Source organism: Octodon degus, unplaced genomic scaffold, assembly GCF_000260255.1.
Source record: "Octodon degus isolate 3935 unplaced genomic scaffold, OctDeg1.0 scaffold00019, whole genome shotgun sequence".
Taxonomy (NCBI): domain Eukaryota; kingdom Metazoa; phylum Chordata; class Mammalia; order Rodentia; family Octodontidae; genus Octodon; species Octodon degus.
In genome coordinates, this window is record NW_004524595.1 from 6,465,361 (window position 1) to 6,488,285 (window position 22,925).

The following is a 22,925-nucleotide window of genomic DNA, read 5'->3' on the forward strand; positions in this document are numbered from 1 at the left end:
ATTATAATGTATAAAGACATGTGCCCTAAACATCTTCTATCCTCCATCTACTCAACTCTCTTACTAACCATTGACCTTTTAAAAATCTTTTCATAGTTTTGCCTTTTCCATAATGTCATATAGACAGTTGGAACATTTTCATACTGGCTTCCTATATTAGTAATAATGACATTTTATTATATCTTGATGGTCATTCTTTTTAGTACTTAACAATATTTTATTGTTGAGTGAATCCAAGTTTATTCATTCTTTTTAAAGGTCATTGGTTGTGTCCATATTTTGGCAATTATAAAGTTATTTATTTCTTTTGGATGAATAGAAGAATGTGGTTGTGAAATTATATACAAGGAACATGTTTAGTTTTATAAGAAACAACTAGGCTTCATCAGATTGGCTTTTGCCTTTCCACCATTGGGGAATCAGAGTTCTGTTGCTTTCCATCCTTACCAGCATTTGATGTTGTTTGTGCTCTAAAGTTTGGCCGCTTCTATAGGTGCAGCATTTTCTAGATGATATGTGATGTACATCTTTTTGTTCACTTATTTCCCATCTCTCTTATGTTCTTTGGTGAGATGTGTTCAGACCTTTAATGCATTTTCTTTTTTATTTAATGTATTTCAAGCATTCTTGATGTATTTCAAGTAATATTTATTTTCATTTATGTATTTGGTACATGGTCTCACTATGGAGCTTGGACTTGTAGTGATCCTCCTGTTTTCAGACTCTCTAGCACTGGGATTACAGGCATGTGCCACCACGCCCAGACTCGTTTACCTGCTCAGCTTGTGCTTCAAGTAATAGTCTTTTAATAGTGTCTTGGTTACTTTTTATTCGTTGCTGGGACAAAATACCGGACACCCAAAATTAAGGATGTTTATTTAGCTCACAGTTAGTGGAGGTTTTAGTCCATACTTGGCTGGCTCCAAGGCAGAAGGCATAAGGGAACAGCAGTTCATGGCAGCAGCAAACAGCAAAGGTAGGAGTAGCAGCTGAGGCATCTGTTAAGCCTTTCTTCCTTCCTTCCATGCTGACTGTGAAGACTAAGCTCCTCTAAGGAAATGTTGAGCAAAATCCTTCCTTGACCCCACTCTAGGATGGGACCTCCATGCCCCAGAGAGAGGGCTCCATGCAGTAGTGCATGGAGTTGCTGTAGATCTAGCCAAGCTTCGGACCCCTCACACAATGTGTTAACCACCAGTGTATTCACTCTACCGTCTCTCTCTCCTTTTTTTTTTTTTTTTTGCTTACAGCATAAGTTTTTAATTTTGATGCAATCCAGTTCTTTTGTGGGTTGTATCCAGAAGACACCATCAGATCCAGGGTAATGAAGTTTTTTCCTGTTCTCTTTTAGGAGTTTTACAATTTTTTTATTTAAGTCTATGATCCATTTCTAATGACGTTGGTGTTTTTGTTTTTTTGCTTTAAATTGCATTGGAGATGAAAACCAAAAAGTCCTGAGCTATATTCCTAGAAACTTCTTCCTCTGTTTTTAAAGATTGTCTCACTAAGTAGCCAGGATTGACCTTGAACTCTGTCCTTCTGCCTCAGCTTCCTGTTCTGCATTTTAGGTACAGGCCACCAGGCCAGCTTTGTTTTTAAATTTTAGCTTGAGATTGGCTCTTGCTAGGTTACTGCAGATGTCTCCAAACTTGGGATCCTCCTGTCTCAGCTCCCCAGATAGCAGGGATTAGAGATATGCACCACTGTGCCCAGCTTTGAGTTTTTTGTGAGAGCTGTGAGATCTGTCTCTATATTTATTTTTTTGTCTAGTCAGAAACTGAATTTTTAACTTCAGTGTAAATAGGCAAATGTATTTAGTAGTATTTCAGCCCATGGTTATCTGTAACCTTTTTAAGGAATTCTTATTTAATTGTCCCTCTAATCCTCTCTTTTAAACTTTGTTTACAGTTCTAACTGCTCTATCCTTAACAGGAAAAGAATGTGTTTCGTTTCTAGTAATAGCAAATTTAGTTTATCTTTGCCCTCATCCATTTAGTGTCTTCATAGCACCCTAAAAATACTTTCTTCAGAGGATGTCTATATTGCAACAGCTTCCCTGGAAAGGAATTTCCAGTTGAGAATACATTTTATTACCTATTTCTGTCAATTAGGATCTCTTTGAAGAAGTCAAATCTTTTTTAATCCCAATATTCATAATTTATAAAAGGCAAGGAGGACTCTCAAATGTATATTACTAACTCAGGGCAACTTTTAAACCAACTCTTGAGCTCTTTACAAAGATTCTGATATTTCTGAGTAAAACAGACATTCAGGATGTTTGCTCTGTTAAATGTTTTCATAGATTTGAGTGTTAAGGTGAGCTGTCTTTGTATCTAGAACCTAAGATTATACTTTCTGGAGTACTAAACACATTAATTTTTAATGCCTTCAGATTCTTAATATATGCCTATATTGGGCTAGGGAGATAGCTGGGTGGTCTGAGTGCTTCCCTGGCAAGTACAAGGACCCGAGTTTGATCCCTAGTAGTGCATACTGTGCTGGCTGGCGCTTGAACCATGCACATCATGGCAGCTACCGAAACTGGGTGTGGTGGCACATGCTTGTAACCTCAGCACTGAGGAGGCTGAGACAGGAGGATCACTAGGAGTCTGAACTACATAGTGAGACCCTTTACTAAATAAAAGATTATATATATATAATCTTTTATTATCATTCCTGTGCTAATGTGTATGTGCTACTCCTGAAAAGAATTGAAATTGTCTTATCTTTGCCCTTTTGGATAGCTACAAGGTATACATTTTAGGCTAACTTAAAATTGGGTCGTTTAGCTTTAAGATCACTGTCACTTGGAGAGTCATACAGACCTGTTTTTAGGGGATGAATGGAATGAAAACAAGACAAAGTAGGGACCTCTGCCTCAAAACTTTTTATTTTCTTTTTGAGACAGGATCTCAAACTCACTGTGTAGCTGAGCCTGACCTTGAACTCTTGATTTTTCTGGCTGGCCTGCTGAGCATCCAAAATTTTTGATATTCTTATATAAAGTAGTCCCTGTCAGTAATGGAAGGAAATGTGTATGTATTCCAGGACCTTCTGCTCCTCAGGGTCAGTTAGCCACCTGTTCTTTGAATAGTAAAGCTAAAAGTGAAAGGGGAGCAGGGAGCCCAAAGGTATAGCTCAGTGGCACAAATGCCTGCCTGTCGAGCATGAGGTCCTGAGTTCAATTTCCAGTAAAAAAAAAAAAAAAAAAAAGATAAAGAGACTTTGTCTGATTAGTTTGGAATTTATAGATCTGAGATTGGGAACCAAATCATCAGGCAGAGGGGACCATTAGCAAGATTCATGTTTTCTAGATGGGATATGTAACAGGGAAATCAGTATTAAAGGGGGCTGGCCTAGTAAACTTAAAATTTGGAGCCCTCAATTTCTATATGCTACAGAATTTATTATGAATAATGATTATTTCCACTTTACCATTGTTTTCTGCTCAGAACTAATAGTTGTTAGTGGCTACCCTTAAGAATTTGAAATAAACGTATCATGATACTGAAAGACCTAAGAAATAACCATACAACTCCAATGTCACTAGCTTAATAAGTAATTTGAATAGCATAATGCTTGTTCTACATGCTGCATTATAATAGAATACATTAACAGGAAAGTAATGTCAAATTTACAGCTTATTTGAAGTGCCTTTTTTGTCCTGAAAATCATCACAATATTGGTTATTTGTCCTTTGGTCACAGTAAGATGGAGTATTCTATAAAGTTCTTTTCTCACTAGTTTGTTAAACTGAGAGGAGGAAACATTGGAAGATGGAGTAGGAGGTTCACATGTTATATTAATTCATATTGTTTCAGCAGCAGTGATGCAGGAAATGGATAAATATCAAGCTAAAAACTGGTTTAGTCTCATTTGTGGGTCATTTGTCATGATATGGATACCTATATATTTTAGACATATATCACATATTTATAAGTGCTTTTGTTATCCAGTAGAAGTTATTGCAACAAAAGTACAGCCAGTAGTGTAGCAGCAGTAGGCAATAAGACAGTTCTTGATCCATTGCAGTTATCAGTAAAGCTGAAACAAATCATTCTGCCTATTTTTTTTTTCTTATTTAGCACTTTTATTCTTAATGTGACATCACTTTGTTTCATGTGCATTATAGGACAGGAAGAACATTGAGATAGTATCAAAACCCACTTCCTTTTATGTACAAAAATAAAGAGCTCTGACAGCAAAACTCATACTTTTAGCTGAAAATTGATAGAAATTATTTCGATATATGTATACCTTTCAGCAAAGTAGGAACTGAGAGTGAACTTCAAAATTTAGTCCAATGCTTAAAACTAGCTCATTGATATCTACATATCTACATAAACAGAGAAACTTTAAAGTTTCTGGTGTGGAGTTTTCAATTTTCAGACAGGAAGCAATGTTCAGAAAAGAGCTTTATGGAATTTCAAACCAAGGTAAGGTGGAGTAACTCCAGAAGAATAATTACTAAAACCAGTGCTTTCTGTTGCTTTTTTATGTTCATAGCTAAGTTTTAAGTGTGCTTTTTCCCCCAAAATGAAATATAAATATTATAGCGTAAAACAACTGCAGGAGTATTATTTTTTTTACATTCTGATAGAAAAGTTCTATTAGATTTGGACTACATTTAGAATGTCTAAAGAAGTTAGGTAAAATTCTTTTTCTCATTGTGAGGAATCACTGGTTATTTCTAGGGGCATGAACTGTGAATTGTATTGCTTATTCAGAGCTACTTTAAATCAGGAATTTGATGTATAGTGTGTCTGGAGTCATTTAAAGTATCATAGATCCATGTACCCTCTGATATCATTTATGTGAATGGGGAAGATTATGTCTCCTTTCTTTTTATTTTATTTTATTTTTTGGCGGAACCGGGGATTGAACTCAGGAATGTCTCCTTTCATGGTATTATGGGAGCAGAACTTCTGAAAAGTTAACTCAGGTGGAAAGACTTTAAGGGATCTTCCTTTTGCTTACTGGTGGTAGTTGAGTTGTAAGTTTTAACTGTATTGTATTAAAGATGGCCTCACTAATAGGATGTGGTTAAAGAAGGCACCTAGAATCAAGGTGTTCATGTGTGGTCTTCCTTGTTTTGGTTAGGGAACTGTTTGAATATGATCAGTAACCAAAGATTGCCTGTTTCAGAGTGGAAAGAGGAGACTTAGAATTTTAAAAAGTCTACTACTCCTATAAATGAAATTCTTCTTTAAAATTTTCTCTGTAAGTCATACTGTTTTTAAAGACTAAAACTTTTGTTTTTTGGTCTTTTTGAGGCAGGGTCTTGCTATGCAGTTCAGGTTGACCTTTAGCTTACTTTGTAGCCCAGGCTGGTCTTGAACATGCAACGATCCTCCTACCTCAGTCTCCTGAGTGCTGGGATTACAGACATGCACCACCACATCTGGCAAGACTAAAACTTTTTAAGACTCCACTTGCTTTCAGTTCTTCAGTTACCATTTTTGCAACTATATATGACTTTTGTTTCACTTTTGTTGTTACTGCCCTAGTGTTTCTCATCATCTCCCTAATACTGGAGGGGGTAAATGTCTTCAGGAAAAAATAAAATTTTAATTTATTGATTACTTACCAATGCTTTTAATTCTAATGATTGTAGTATTAATAATCCATATCCTTTTCATTTTGTTCAAAATTACATGGGGCTGGTGAGATGGCTCAGTGGTCTAAAGCACCTACTTAGAACAAGCTAGGCAAAGCACAGGGACCACGGTTCAATCCCCCAGCACCACATGCCAGCCAGCCCCGCCCCCTGGTGGGCTGAGCTGGCCACACACACACACACACACACACATAAATAAATAAATAAAAATTCAAAACAAAACAAAATCACAGTCATTAGTGGAAGTGGAAAATTTTCAATTCTTTCTTTCTGAAAAGTGACTTAAAACTATTTTAGTAAGCTATGTAAAATGACTGATTTTTAAGTTCTAAACTTCGTTCGAAATGTTTTTCTGAAAACATTAAAGATTAAGATATCTTTTGTTGTGCTGTATGTGGTGGCACTTGCCTATAATCCCCTCCATTCAGGAAGCTGAAGCAGAAGGATTACCTCAAGTGGTGAGGCTTGGGCTACATAGTGAGATGTGGAGGAGGGGGACAGAACAAAACAAAAATTAAAAAGAAAATCATTTGTCTACTGTGTTACAGGTATTTTGACTTTTAAAATGAAGTAAATTGTAATTACTGATCTTTTGGTCAGAATGTTTTAGTCTTTTGCTATCGAATATTATTGCTAATCAGATAAAAATATGTTCTGAAATATTTTTTATTGAACAATCTGCATTGGAGAGCAAATTATAACCTTGGAAAGTATTCTTTTACCATTTGTTTGTTTGTTCGTTTATTTATTTATTTTGGCAGAACTGGGGATTGAACTCAGGTGCTGGTGCTTGCCAGGCAAGCACTTATTCTACTGAGCCATCTCCCCGACCACCATTTGTTTATTTACAGCAACCAAAGTAATATCTCTTTAAACATCTTGGTATGCTTTTTTTTCAACTTGGAATTTGCCAGCTATTTAAAACATACGATTGAAAGGCAGGGGTCCCTGCTCTTAAAAGTTTGTTTTTCCAGGGATGTCTAGATGTGTTCAGTGTGGGAAAGAAAGAATATTAGAGGATTTAATAAATTAAAATGTGTTTATTTTTATTATATTATGGAAAGTTGGAAAAGGGCTACTTAATTAACATTACCTGGATTATTTACTATTGTATGAATGTTAGAGAGTTCTTAGATAATATGCCTGAGAGTCAATCAGTAGGAAAAATATATATAGGAGTCCCCTCCTGGTTCTTGTCTTGGTCCAAGAAGTCTATACTTACCCCAAAAATATGTTATTGGAATCTCACCAAGTTAATTCCAATCTACAACTCCCAGTGTAACCCACGGTGAAACATACATATATAATTATTAGGGAGCCAAGGGGTCCTAAGTACAGCCACAAAAATGGCTTTCTGGAACAAAGAGACCACCCAGGGCCACACTTAGGTTTTATTCAAAGGAGAAGGAGGCGTGGCTTGAGGAAGAGAATTGTGGGAAGTAGGTGATTACTATGAGCTGGGCTAGGTGGGTGGTCTGCATCTGCCTCTGTCATATGCAGAGAGTAATTTGCATTATGCTATTGAGATAGTATCTAATGTTTTGAGGGTCTGGTGCTTCATCTCTGATGTGTACTCTTTAAAGCCCCAGGAAGTCATAGCCACTATCTCAATATAGGCTTGATCCCAGCTGGCAGCACAGAGTACTGGCTCTTCATCCTGTCTCCACCCTGCTCACATTAAAGAGCAGCAGGTGTAGGTTATCAGGGAAGCACACATGCCATCTTCAAAAATTACTGCCAACACCTTGGCTAGAGATGCAGTATACATTGCTTAAGGCCGATTGAAAGGATGAAGAGAGGTCCTAGCCAGCTCTGTACATATCAATACAAGGAAACAAGGTCAGGATCAGCCAAAATGAAGATAATTGCTCTTTCAAGGAGAGCTGCTCAGGTGGTCTTCCACAATCATAGAAAGAAAACTAATAAAGTAAGGATGTGTACAGTGTTTTCAGTAGGCCATAAGAAGATAAACTTGCCTGAGAATAGTGATTTGTAGAGGGAAAGAAATTTGGGTCACACTTTTAATCTTTAGTGCTAGTCTCATTTATAGATAATTGATAAGCACAGTAATTTTTTAAGAAAATTAAGGCATGGGTTAGAGAAGAGAAAATGACAGCTCTGGTCAATCTTAATTTTCATAGCTGTATATGGAGAGGAACAGCATTGTTTATGGATCTTTTCCTGTTGGTTTCATGTTTTTGTCTACCAAGTGACCTAAGTTGATGGAAGAGCTTCTGTTTTTCTACTTACTAGTGTTTAGAACTTTAATTTATTTCTAATCTGTGGCATATAGGTTAGAAGAATTGATTTTCATCCTGTTGAAAATCATTGGTTAATGGCTAATGTATTTCTTTGGTGCCTGATGGCATTAAATGGTAATTTCATTTGAAGTAAAACTGGTAATGGAGAAATGTGAGGGAATATTTTCCTCTAAATGCTACTTAGTAAGGAAAGACTGTCAATAGGATCTGGTATGGGTAAAATGTCATAAATTTTTCAAACAAGTCTTGTTTCAGTTTTTTTCTTGTGTAAGAGGTAGTCCTACGAAATTTTAGTACCTTATTTTATAACTGTGACTTTATTCTCATATCCTTCCCATGTAGTCACCCTCATCTCTACCTCCTCAATTAAATGGTTTATCTCCAGTTACTCATCAGTTTTCTCCTCCCATCCATTTTGTGAAACAATGTATTTTATTTTTTGTTTTTTAATTTTTGAGATAGGTTCTTACTGTGTAGTTAAAGCTGACCCTAACCTTTGTATCCCAGGCTAGCCTTGAATTTGGGGCAGTCCTTCTGCCTTTGCCTCTGGAGTGATGGGTTTATAGACAGTCTGTTGTAGACCCATTTGTGTAACAATAGTTGAAATGATTTTAAACCTTATAACAGGTTATGTATATGGTAAGGTACCGGCATCCATCATAAAATACATAAATTTATTTGTTTATTTAGTCTTTTTGAGGCAGGGTCTCACTATGCAGTTCAGGCTGGCATTGAGCTCACTTTGTAGCCCAGGCTAGTCTCAAACGCGCAAAGATCCTCCTGCCTCAGCTTTCCAAGTGCTGGGATTAATGGCATGAGCCACCATGCCCAGCTACTTCCTTTTTCTTTTTAAGGCCTTGCTATATGTATCCCAGGCTGATCTCCTTGTGGGCTGAAATGATCCTCCTACCCCAGCCTCCTCAGTTTCTAGGACTATAGGAATATGTCACTAAGCCCAGCAACTTTCATTTTTATAGGAGAAAGGAAAATTTTTTTAAAAAGAAACATCTTGTCCTGTTTTTGAATTGCACACAGAAAATGACCCTACTTCTGTGAATAAATAATGAAATTTGATGCTCCTTTACCAGCACTGCAGAGACTTATTTCTCCACCGGGGATTACACTCAGGCCCTTGTGCTTGCCAGGCAAGCACTTACTCTACTGAGCTCTCTCCCCAGCCTAGAGACTTGATTTCATTTCCCAGTCACAGCTGCCTGTCTCTCACAAATTAAAAAAACATCAGCTTCATATGGACTAAGGCTGCATTGATGTTTTAGTGGTGGTGAGCATAGCTGCCTTCTAAATGGATTAAGGACTTAACCCTGAAGCTATGAAACTAGTGGAATTTTGAGGGAATGTTCAAGAGGTAAAATGGGCAGGGATTTTTTTTATGCAAGATTCCAAAAGCAAATACAAATGGGATGATTCAAAAAAAAGCTGCAAAGCAAAAGAAACAGACATCAAAATGAAGAGACAACCTATAGAACAGGAGGAAATATTTGCAAACTATATAGCTATTAAAAGATTAACATCCAGAATACATAAGAAACTTAAAAAATAGATTAAGGGCAGTAGGTCTAAGTAGACTTAAGAAAATTTTAAAAAATTAATACATTTGTCAATCATACAGTTTATAATCATTTTGGGGAGTAGTTATTGTACATATCACAGCTTGTTTTTTAATCCCCTTTCCCCTCCCTCCTTGCTCCTTCAATTTCCTTATCCCATTTACCATTTTTCATTTTTTTTGGTGTTGGTGGGGTAACCAGGAATCATACACAGGACCACATGTTTGCTAGGCAGGTGCTGTGCCACTGAGCTAAACCCCCAGCCCCTCACTTTTCATTCTTGATATTACTGATCAGAGCGCATGTTGTGGCATGTAATGTTTACATTAGTTGAGGTCCTTAGGTTCCTGTACATGTCACATCTTTGTTTTCATTTCCTCTCGCCACCTCCTCACTCCTTAGGCTTTCTTCCTTGGATTGCTTTCCTATTGCAAGATCCATCTCCTTGTAACCTGCTATCCATTGTTGTTACTCTCTTTGTATGTACTTTACTTACTTAAATGAAATATACTATATGGCATTTAAGCTTGTGTGTCTCATTTACTTTACTCAACATTAGATTGTACAGGTACATTCATTTTCTTACAGAAGTCTTGGGGCTGGGGAGATGGCTCAGTGGAATAAGCACTTGCCTGGCAAGCACAGAGGCCTGAGTTCAATCCCTGGTTCCACAAAAAAAAAAAAAAAAAAAAAAAAAAAACCCACCACAAAAGTCTTAAAATTTTTTGTTCTTTAAGTACTATTCCATTATATATGGATACCAAATTTTCTTTATCCCATCCTCCTTTGATGGGTATAAAGGATATTTTTGCAGTGTGTTCATTATTGAAACTGTCCTATCAATTTGGTTTGACACTGTCTCATTGCCGTTTCTCAATAAAATGATGGGAAAAAAATTAAAGAAAATAAAAAGTATATTTGGGAAGAGGAAAAAAAAGGATATTTTCAGGATTTAGCTATTATAATTTTGTGATGCTACTATAATTTTGTGATGCTATAAACATTGTTACACATATGCCACTGTATTAAGCTCTTTGGGTAAGATACCTAGTAGGAGGATAGCTGGGTCATATGGAAATTTCTAATTTCAGTTCTTTGAAAAATCTTCATGCTAATTTCTTCCAACAATGTTCTTTTTTCAACATAGCTTCACCAGCATTTGTTATTGTTTAATTTCTTAATGATTGCTATTCTTTCTGGAGTAACATGGAATCTTACCATTGTTTTGGTATACATTTCTGTAATGGCCAATGATGTTCAACATTTTTTCATGTATTTGTTTATTATTTATATTTCTTCCTTGGTGAGGGACCTATTCATTTCTCTTACCAATTTCTTTACTGGATCTTTTTTTAGGTAGCTTATTTATTTATTTTTAGTTCTTTCTATATTCTAGATAATAGTTTTTTGTCTGATGAGAACCTAGCAAAAATATTTCCCTATTCTGTAGGTTGGTTTGTCACTCAACTGACTGAGTCCTTTTACAGTACAGAAGTTTCTTAGTCTGATATAACCCCATTTATTGACACTTGCTGTTATTTCTTGTGTGGTTGTGACTCTGTTTAGAAAATCTTTTGCTACATTAATGTCTTCATGTGTTTTACCTCTTTTGTCTTCCAGTAGGTTTAATGTTCTCTTTTAATGTTTGGATCTTTTATCTGTTTTTATTTTAATTTAGTATATGGTGAGAGATAATGAGTTGAATAGATTCAGCACCATTTGTTGAATAGATTATCTTTGCTTTACTACATGCTTTTGGCCCTTTTGTAGAAAGAAGCTCAAATAGCTGAATGTTCCTGGGGAAGTTTCTTTATCCTTAATTCTTTTCCATTGATCCATTTATCATTTTTTGTTCCAGTACCATGCCATTTTCATCACTTGCTGTGTGGTATACCCTAAAGTCAGATATTGCTGTCCCTCCTGCTTTGCTCTTGTTGCCCAAAATTGCTTTTACTATTCTTGGTCTCTGTCTCAGTTACTCTTCTTTCATTGCTGGGACAAATACCTGACACCCAAAATGAACGAAGGAAAGGTTTATTTACCTCACAGTTACTGGCGGTTTCAGTCCATACTCAACTGACTCCAATGCCGACTGGCACAGGAAAGAGAGCATCCTATCATGGTGGCAGCAAAGAGCAGAGAGCAAATGTAGGAGTAGCAGCAACAAAATGGCAACAGAGTCTGTCTCTCTGTATCTCTTATCCTTATATTGCATTCAGGCTGTCTACCCTAGACTAGGGAAGTACACACACCCATAATCCCAGCAGTACTAAGACCCATAATCCCAGCCTTGGATCACCCATAATCCAAGTGGATCGTGACTTAATCGTGATCATAAACAAGGACTCCAGAAGTCCCTGCCCCATGACTGCATGCGGCTTTAGGGGACAGCTAGACACAAACCATAACAGTCTCATTTGACTCCATATAAACATTGAGATTGTTTTTCCTTATTTTGTAAAGTATGCATTGAATATGTATGATAGTTTGGGGAATATGGCCATTTTGACAATGTTGATTCTGCCTATCCAGGAGCAGGAGATATCTTTGCATTTGCTGATGGCATCCTCAATCTTTTTTTCAGAGTACTGTAAGTTTTCTTTGTAGAGTTGTTTCATTTCCTTGTTTAGATTGGTTTCCAAGTCTTTCATTTCTCTTGAAGCTACAGTAAATGGTATTATTTTCATAATTTCCTTCTCTCTCTCTCTCTCTTTTTTTTTTTTTTGTATTTAGTACAAGGGTGTACAGGGTCTCACTGCGTAGATTGGACTCCTAGTGATCCTCTTGTTTACAGCTTCCCAAGTGCTGGGATTACAGGCATCTACCACCATGCCCAGTCTCAGTCGCCATCTCAGCTTGCCCCAGGGGCAAGGCAGACACGGCAGGCCCAGGGATCGAACTCTAGCCACTGCGCTCTGCCCAGGCAGGTGCTTTAATTCACTGATCTGTCTGGCCAGCCCTCCTTCTCATCTTCTTCATTGTTGGTACACACAAATACTAAGGCTTTTTTGTGTTGATCTTTTATCCTGTTACATTGCTGAAATAAGTTTTTTGGTGGAGTTATTTGGATCTTCTATGTAGAGTATCATGTTATCTAGAAATGATGATTTGAGTTCTTCCTATATGTGTCCCTCTTATTTCTTTCCCTTGCCTAATTACTTTGGCAAGTTTCAAGTAATGTGCTGTGTTGTGTTGAATAGAAGAGACCATAGTGAGCATCTGTGTCTTGTTCCTGATTTTAGGGGAAATGTTTTTATTTTTCCCTCATTTTGTATGATGCTGGCTATTGGTTTGTTATATAGAGCTTTTTTATCATATTCAGGTGGGGTCCTTCTGTACCTATGTTATTCAAGGTTTTTATCATGAAGAAATGTTGGTTTTTGTCAAAAGTTTTCCTGGGTCTATTGATATGATCATATATTTTTAATTTTTTTTTCTGTTTATGTGATCTATTAATATGTTACGTATCAAAGATGAAACCTACTTATCATGATTTATGATCTTTTGATAATGAATTGCATTGTTTGCTAATATCTTGTTGAAGATTTTTACTTCTATGTTTATTAAGAAGACTGACATAATTTTCTTTCTCAGTTGGGTCTTTATCTGGTTTTGGGATCTAGGTGCTGTTGGCTTCCATATATGAGTTTGGGAACACTATCTTTTTCAGTTTCTTGAAAGTATTTGAGGAATACTGATGATATAGCATCCTTCAAGGTTCTGTAGAAGTCTGCAGTAAATCCATCAGGTTCCGGGCTTGTTTTAGTTGGTAGCTATTTTTAGTACTGTATCCATTTTATTTCTTGTTATGGGTTATTAACCATATTTTTATCTTTAATTAATTTGGGTAGTTTTTAATGTGTCTATTTTCATTGCACAGTGGTCTGATAGTTTGTATTGGGCAATTTCTATTTTATATTTACTTACATAAGCTTTGTGAACTAGTATATGATCTATTTATCTTTGTGCTACTGAAAACAATTGTGTTCTAAATGTGTGGAAATACTCAATATCCATTAAGTCCAAAATGTTCAAGAGCGTGATTCAGCCGACGTTTTTTATTTTATTTATTGTTATTGTTCTTACTGTTTAGTTAATCTCTTTTGAAAGTGCAGTATTAAAATCCCCTACTATGATTATGTTAGTGTTATTTCATCTTACAATTTCAGCAGTTTTTGCTTTATGAAGATGGGTGCTTTAGTATTTGGTCTATATATGTGTATCAGTGTTATCTCTTGTTAGATTTTTCCCTTAACTCGTATGTACTGATCTTTTTTGTCTCTTCTAATCAGTTTTAGCTTGAAGTTTATCATACCTGATATTAAAAGTGCTACCCCTGCTTGTTTTCAGGTCCTGGCTCATAAAATGGTTTTCATCCTTTAAATTTTAGTCTGTGTATATCTTTTGGAATTAGATGAGTTTCTTTTGATCTAGTCTGCCAGTCTGTGTCTTTTATTGGAGAATTGAGGCCATTAACATTGAGAGATATTACTCAGATGTGATGGTCATTTACTATCATTTCCTTCTTTATTTATTGGTGTATCTTTTATTTTTCTTTTCCTGATGCTTTTTGTTGCTGTTTATCCATTTTCCTCTCTAATTTCTTCTTTGTTTTTAGCTCTGTCTTCTGTTCAGAATATACCTGTTTTTCTTTAGAGCTGGTTTAGCACTTTTAAGTTTTCTGAACTTTTTTTTTTCATGGAAATAGCTTATTTCTTTGCCTATTTTGAAGGATAGTTTTGCTGGGTAAATTAATCTGGGTTGAAAGTTATTTGCTCTTAGGGCTTGAAATACTTCAAATTCTTCTTTCCTTCTAGGTTTATGTTGAAAAATGTGCCATGATTGTAATTGGTTTACCTTTATATGTGATTTTTTGTTTTTCTCTGGGTGCTTTTAAACATCTGATTTTGTGCCATATGTCTGATTATTTAATAAGGTTCTGATTTGATGAGCCTCTTTTCATCGTAATTGTATAAGCATCATTTACTTGTTTTCTGGTGGAAATAAGAAAGGGATCAAACTCAGGACCTTGCACTTGCCAGGCAGGAGCTTATGTCACTGAGCTGTATCCCTGGCCCCTGACTTGTGTTTTAAACCTATTTAGGAAATTTTCTTTCTTTTTTATTTTTTTTCCCATAATTTTATTGAGAAACAAATAGCAGTGAGACAGTTTCAAACCAAATTGGTAGGACAGTTTCAATAATTAGCACATTGCATACATTCCTCCTAGTGGTTAATTGCTGTCAAGATGCGGACATGATATCCTATTTACAAACACCATTATAACAAATCCCTCTATTCATTAAGAGAATGTAACTATATATCTATCCTAACCACTTTGCAAGTTCTTTTTTTTTTCTGTGGAACCGGGGATTGAACTCAGGCCTTTGTGCTTGCCAGGGAAGCACTAATTCCACTGAGCCATCTCCCTGGCCCTATCCTAACCACTTTGAATACACAGATACAAAATGGACATTCATCTGTATCCCCTTTTTTGGTTAAGTTCCATCATTTAAATATTATAGGTGTGTAAACTCAGCAAAATATTCTAAAAGAGTCCAGTAGTCCATAATAGTATTGGATCTTCCGCTTCACTGGCAATGTCAGAAATTGTTGACCTGAGTCACCTACAGCTCAACATAACACCATGGCTTTACTTCTTATACTTCGTTTTTATACTTTTCTGCTGGATGGTTAAGACCAAGGTAAAGTAGAACCTATGCAACAAGAGTTGTAGCTTTTGGGTCTGATAAGGTCAGTGGAATCCCCTCAGAATTTATCCTGAGATCCTGTACCTCAGATTGTAGATCCTTTGTCAGTGTCAGCCATGTGGTTTAGTCACGGCCATTGCTTGGCCAGTGTGCTCTCTGTGAAAGCCTGAGAGAATGTTTTCTCTCCATGTGACTCTCCTTAGGCACACTCTACATCATTGATCACTTTCCTTTTTGGCCCCATAATCTCCTTGGTCAGAAAATTTGGGACACTACTGAGTTACATGACGTCACAGTACAAGTTCTCATATGTCCTGGGTCTTAAGTGACCTTGGAAGGCTAGGGCCAAAATGTTGGCTTTCCTTGCGGCCCTTCTTTTTCTCTAATTTTGGTCTGCACACTTAGGTTGTTAACCCTGTAGAAGACAAGGTTATTGTTATTACCATACAACCTAGGCTGTTAAACTTAACCTCATTATCTGTCTGAATATCAGACATCTTAGGCATAACATGGAACAGGTATTTTTCATCAAGAATTGGTATGTTGAACTTTAAGTCCCTATAGAATATGATGAAAAAACATTTAAAAATTAGATGTCTCTGTATTTTTCTGAGTTACTTCTTTTTATAGCACTAACCACACATGGAATCTTATACCACTTCTATATATGGTAGGCCTTGCAGTCATACTTTCCCCTTTGTCCATTCTCTATGCACACTATGACAGTTTATTTTATTTTATTTACTTATTTGTATTTTTAGGGAAGGGTCTACCGGGTGTTTAGGGTCTCACTACTAGATCAGACTTGTAGTGATCTGCCTGTTTACAGCCTCCCTAAGAGCTGGGATTATAGACACACCACCACATCCAGTCTCAATCACCATCTCAGTGCACCCCGGGGACGGGGCCAGCACAGCAGGCTGGACAGTTTATTATTTGTAGTTGTTATACACTGAGGTAGCTGGGGTGGGGAGATTAAGAGGTGATTGGGTTTGGAGTGTTAGACACTAGGGGAGGTTTGAAGAAGAACTATTGTAGCTGAGAAGAAAATGTTAATGTGGAGTCTGATTTTACTAGAGTACCTTTAGTTGAGTTGAATGGTTAGTATTATAAGTTTTCAGAGCATATCTTGTGGGGCAAGGGAGAGATATGAAAGAGGGTTTACTTTGTAATTGAAAAGAGCTATGTGGTTGTCAGAACTTCTGATAAGGACAGGGAGCTAGTTAAGATATGGAAGAGTTGAAGGCTTAGGATGTCGAGGTTTGAGGAATAACACTAGAGAAGATAGGAGTGACTGAGGGAGCTAAGTATGGGGAGTTTAACAACCTGGGAGGAGGAGTTTCCATGTTTGGAAAAAAATATGTTAGTATTGTCTTGGGAGTTTGAGGTGGAGATACTAGATAGGAAGCTGATACAGAGAAGACAGTCTAGAGCTCTCGTAAATAAAAGCCAGTGAGGCCCGGGGATATAGTTCAGTAGCATATGTGCCTGCCTGGCAAGTGCGAGGTTGAGTTCGATCCCCAGTACAAAAAAAAAAAAAAAAAAAAAGTTAACGAAAGAATACACAAAATAACAACCTAATAAACACAAGAATCCATAAAAGTACACGACGTGACCCCACATTACTAAATCAAGATGTGTACAAAAATTCAAACCTATAAGACGGCCAATGGTAACACAGATTAAATATAGCAGTGGGATTCCCATGTAGCTTCTTTGCCAGTGTGAGTGTTCACACCCCCATAACTCCTCTGCTCCTTCCACTGCAATACTGAAGCTAAAGCTAACTCATACTCAGGACTTCTTCCTGCCAGGTTGCAGGTATTCATGCAGAGTCTGATGCAGTCTAAGGACTTAGGAGCTCTTACTATCCCTTTCCCTGGGTATGATAATAGATTCAGCAGAAGCATTCACTGTCACAGAATTGTCCAGTGTCAGAATTATTCCTGAGCAGTCAAATCAACTACAGCAGTAACAGGCTAATCCATTACAGTGGTGTCTAACAGGGCTGGTTGAGAAATAACTGGGAGACCCTGATTTGGGTCACCCTTTAGGATAGCATAGCAGTCCACACTTATAGGGTAAACATCTTAACAACCTAAGTGTGTGGTGTTTTTTTTTTTTTTTTTTTTTTTTTGTTTGTTTGTTTGTTTTATTGAGAAACAGCAATGAGACAGTTTCAAAACCGATTAATATGGGGCCAGGGAGATGGCTTAGTAGAATAAGTGCTTGCCTGGCAAGCGCAAGGGCCTGAGTTCAATCCTCGGTTACACACACACACACACACACACACACAAAAGGATTAATAGGACAGTTTCAATAATTAATACGTTGCATATTGTTGTCTTCATACTGGTTATTCATAGTACAAGATGCAGACATGATATCCTGTCCAAATACTATTAGTACAAATCTTTCTTCTCATTGAATTAAGAGAAAGTAGTTGTATATCTATCCTATTTTGTATATATAGACACAAAATGGTCCTTCATTTATATCCCCCTTTTTTGTTTAATTATGTCATTGCCCTTTAAATATTGTAGGTGCGTGAATTCAGCAAAATAATCCAATTTACTCCAGTAGTCCATAATAGTAGTGGGTTATCCATAGGACTGGTAATGTCAGAAATTGTTGACTTGAGCTTTACAGCTTAGCATATTAATATGGCTTTTACTTTTCATGCCTCGTTATTATACTTTTCTGCTGGATGGTTAAGACCAAGATAAAACAAGACCTTTATTAAAAAAAAAAAATGTAACTTTTGTATTTGACAAGGTCAGTCAGATCCACTCATGATTTATCCTGAAACCCTGTTCCGCAGTTTGTAGATCCTTTGTCAGTGTCAGCCATGTGGATGAGTCAATGCCATTGCTTGACCAATTTGCTCTCTGTGAAACCCTGAGAGAATGTTTTTTCTCCATGTGACTCTCCTTAGACATACTCTACATCATCGATCACTTTCCTCTGTGGCCCCATAATCTCCTTGATCAGGAAGTTTGGGACATCACTGAGTTACAGGATATTTCAGTATAGGTTTTCTTATGTCCTGAGTTCTCACTGACCTTGAAAGGCTAGGGCCAAAATGTTGACTGTCCTTGTAGCCTTTCTTTTTCTCTCATTTTTGGTCTTCAAACTTAAGTGGTTAACCCTCCAAAAGAGAAGCTTAATGATGATACCCTGTAACATAGGCAGTTGAGCTTAACCTAACTATCTATCTGAATATAAAACATCTTAGACATAGCATGGAACAGGTATTTTCCATCAAGTATTGGTATGTTAAACTTTAACTCTACAGAATGTGAAGAGGAAAAAATAAATGAAAAGATATTTTTAAAAATTGGAATAAACAATAACATTTTTACACAGAAATTTAGAAATCTAACCATATACAGCATTGTAGCAGGACAGTCCTATGACATTTTTTTCTTGTCATTGTTTTCATTTATTACCCTTTTTGTTTTTTAAACATTAACTTGAGAGACAGTGTAGCAGTAATAGATATGACATGACAAGTAGTACATATTTAGAAGATCAGAATGACAGGTATTCCAAGTACAACTCTGGTATTGCTATTCATTGCTATTCAGTTTAGTTGCTTAGTTCACAGGTATCAGCATATAGTTAGTCAGGGTGAGAATCCTACCAATTAACTGCTAGTTTCAAAAACCTGCTGAAGATTCTCAGGATCATTGCCTTAACCATCTTGTGCTTATAAATGTATGGTCTTGCCCCTGTCATGTTTCCCAACCCAAGTGTTGATCCACAGTTAATATGCACTAAAGGCAGTGGCTGTATCTTTTGTAATGGCAAACAAACAAACAAAAAACTGCATTTAACAGTTTTATAGAACCAGTTATCAAAAGCCCTAGGGGGTTGGGGATCAGGTAATGCCACAGAGGGAAAAAGAAGAGAAAAAATGGTGGGGTTTTTGTTTTGTTTTTTAAATACTGTTCTATTGTCTGGGAAGGAGAAAATAGAGGACAAAGGATCCTCATGATGATCAGGATGTGTTATATATTTATAAGGGGATAGCAGAAAACTGGATACAAAATTGGTAGTGAGAAATGGGGATGGGAGAAGGTTCGTGACCAATATAAATATAAGGGACAAAGTTAAAAAGAGATAAAAAGGGTGAGAGGAAAGAAAAGAAAACTTGAAAATGAATAAGACAGGAGAAAGAAGTCAGGTGAAGACATAGAGATCAAGTAGGATGACTATAAAGGGACACGGGAGAATTCCCTCACCCTTTATAAACTATACTGAGAGAAAGAAGAGGAAGAGAAGCACACATGCACAGACACACTTTATAAATAAAAGATGAGTGTTAGGGTTCACATTATACCACCATAAAATGATATTGTTGAAGTCCTAACCCTTAAAACTTCAGAATGTCACTTTTATCTGGAGATTAGTTTGGGAATTAACTTAGCCTATCCTGACTGGTGCTATCAAAGGGCCATTGAAGAGCTGGAGATACACCAAGACAATCTGAGTGGTTCATCTTCAAGCCAAGGAAAACTAACAATTGCCACCACAAGTTGAAAGAGAGGGATGGACCACTTTCCCTCAGAGCCTCAGAAGGATTGAACAACCAGGGGTACTTAACTGCTGGGCTACATTCCCGAACCCTTTCTGTATTTTATCTTGCAACAGGGTTTTTCTGAGTTGCCCAAGCTAGCCTTGAATTTGCAGTCTTCCTGCCTCTACCTCCCAAATAGTTGGGCTTACAGGTCACCTTCCCACTGCCTCAGGGAAGATCTCCAGCTCCTCGGGTACACTAAACAACCCCTGAAACTCCACTCATGGCAAAAGGCCATAAAAGCCTCAGCCTCCCTTTGTTCCAATCCAGAGAATCTCTTGTCTTCCCTAGATTCTCTCCATGTCCTCAAAGATAATAAAGCCCCTTTCCCTTTTTTCTGTCTGTGTCTGCTGCACCAGGCACCTGAAAAAATCTGCCACTTTTCTTGTAGTTACACTGGGTTGGAAAATTGGAGTCTATTTAAAACCTATATCATGCTTCTACCATGTTTGTTTTTTTGTGTTTGAGACCAAAGATTCTCCTAAACACCACAGTAGTGGAAAGCTGACTAATTGGAGGAACCATAGTTTTTAATGTTTATTTATTTGTTTAAGTTGTAAAGTATTCAGAGACTTATGGGATAGTTGAAATAGAATGTACAGAAATTGTTTTCCTAAAGAAAAAAAAAATGAGAAAAAGATAAAATGGAAGCAAAGCTTTGTAAATAATGAGGGGATGCAGGGTTGAAAAGAGGGGAGGAAAAAGAGGGGGGGGAAAGAGGAACTAAGACACATCATGTGATAGGTTCCACAACACCAATATAGGTTTTTCAGCAGCACAGTAAAGAGATAGGAAGATGAAAGAAGCTTTTATTTACTCCAAAGACATGGAAAGGATCAAGGGCAGATGGTGGAGATCCTCTGGCCTGAGACAAAGAAAACTGAGGCTTTCATGGACTTTTGACCTGGGGTAGAGTTAGTTAGTTTTAATTATATGTAAGGAGGTGATTGGGTTCTCTCCTTAGTACATGGGAAAGGTGAGAGGAAATTGTACCCTCAATTGGGTTGGGTTGGAGAAGAATAGGGGAGGTGATCTCTTGGAAGATAAGCTGTTGTTTTAAGGGCTTCAGCCATATTAGATGAACACCATAATGATTCAGCAATTCATACTAGGGCCAGACCTGTGATTATTATGTATATTAAAATTGTATCAATAAACTTTTTTTTTTTCCTTGAAGTACCAGAGATTGAACTTGGGATTTCTAAACTTAATTTTTAAAAGTAAATGTTTTCCTGAATCTTTGGAAAGTTAAATTACTGGGGCCAGAGAGATAGCTCAGTAGAAAAAGCACTTGCCTGGCAAGTGCAAGGGCCTGAGTTCAATCCCCAGTTCCACCAAAAAAAAAAAATTTAAATAAATTACTAAATTGAGATGGCTTCTCATCTCAAATACTTTTAGCCTGGGAACCAGCAGACTTTTTGGTGACACATGAGTAATGTTAAGATTTGAAATAGAAATAACATAGTGTACATTATTTGCCTAAAACATCAGACCATGGCACCAAAGAAAATTGGTGACACTAAGAGGAAAATGGTGAGGACCATAAGAGTTGAAGAAAGAAAAAATATGTAAAATTTGTAACAGTCCTAGAAAAATAAATTGATACATGTAATTTTGGGGGCCTCAAGACCAGTTATTTGGTTTTCTATTTTTTCTTATGGGGAAAATTGTTCAGTTCTCAAACTTTTTGGTGTTCAAACACAAATATGAACTGTGTCCAACAACCAAAGTATCACTGTATACTGAAAATGGTGTGGCAGTCACATACTTTGGTTCATAATGAAGATACAACATAATAGTTAATAAGACGTGACCACAAATTTTATAAAGCAGAAACTTCAGGAAATGTAAGGCAAAATATGGGGAAATACTAGTACTCAGAAATGTTTATATTCTTTCAATTAAAAAGGAAATAATCCAAGTGTTCTTAGCTAGTAAATAAAACATGGGATGTGCATACACTGTTATATTAAAAGTTAAAAAAGAATGAAGTTCTTACACATCACAACCTTTAAAATGTTATACTTAGTAAAAACTTTAGTCACAGAACTGTTACATGGAGTTTCTGGAGTAGGAAATCCAGTAGGACTGAGGAATATAGATGACAGGTAGGTGTCCCAGGGAATGGAGATATGTGAAAATTGATGGTTGTCATGGTTACGTGGTTTTGTTAATGCAGTGCCAGAAATCATTAAATTTTATACTTTGAATAGGTGAATTTATATGTTATATAAATTATATCTTAAACATTTTTAAAAAAATCTTTGGGTCATCATCATAGTACATCAAAGATACGATTTCTTTTTGTTGTTCAACCATTTCCAGAGTTACCCAGTTTTTGTTTTACAAATATGTTGCTGTAAACAATTTTTGTTTTGTTTTGTTTGCTTAGAAGCTTTGAGTTCAACACCCACTTCCACAAATAGAGAGGAAGATAGATCATAGTAGTATATGTTAGTGTCTACCATATAGAAGCTTTTTCATAAAGATTGAGGCACAGAACTAAAGATAAGTTTTCCTGCTTTTGTCTGTGGCTACCTTCTTTAAGTGTATCTGTTGTGTATTTCTTAAAATATTTAAGAGTGAATTGAAATGTTCTAATAAACTATTTGTTTTCATCTTATAGCCATAAGATAGCTAAAACTTACTGGCCTTATTGCAGGATGCCATTTTGTTACAGTGCCTTTTCAATTCAGCTACTGCAGAATAGGGGGACAGTAGTAAACATGCACTGAGTAGTCATCACTAAGCAAGAGGGATTGCAGTGTTTTTTTTTTTTTTTTGTTTCGTAAGGAGTCTAAGTCAGCAGTTTCTTTGTATTTCTTTATCATAAACAGTACTCAAGAACTGTCAAACTTTATATACCATAAAGGAAGAACCCTTTTTTATCATATGACTCATATTTGGCCAACCTCTGACAGGCAGTACCTAACAGGTTGTAAAGAAATAGCAAGTGGTCTTGTGGTGTTGCATTGACTGGCACTTCCTTTAGAAGAATCTTCAAATGCCCTCTCACACTGATAAGCCTTAAAGCTATTGATTTAGAGAGTTGAAAGAATATAAGGCTTAAAACTGTGGCAGAGACCAGGGTCCGATCCCTGGCACACAATGCCATGAGGGCCTCATCCTTGGGTGTGCCGAGCCAGCCACTGAAAGTAGGCATGGTGATGTGTGCCTGTAATCCCAGCA

General features: G+C 36.7%; 1 protein-coding gene across 8 annotated transcripts in view; it reads left to right on the plus strand.

The window, feature by feature from the left end:
• Asxl2 (additional sex combs like 2, transcriptional regulator) overlaps positions 1–22,925 on the plus strand; it is a 152,346-nt gene that overhangs the window by 93,502 nt on the left and 35,919 nt on the right. The window contains exon 1 of one of the 8 annotated variants that reach the window (XM_023710895.1): positions 19,844–19,929. The exons of the other annotated variants lie outside the window; for them this stretch is intronic. The gene's annotated coding sequence lies outside the window, so the exon portion shown is untranslated. Of the gene's footprint in view, positions 1–19,843; positions 19,930–22,925 lie in introns of those variants that run through there. 8 annotated transcript variants of the gene reach the window in all.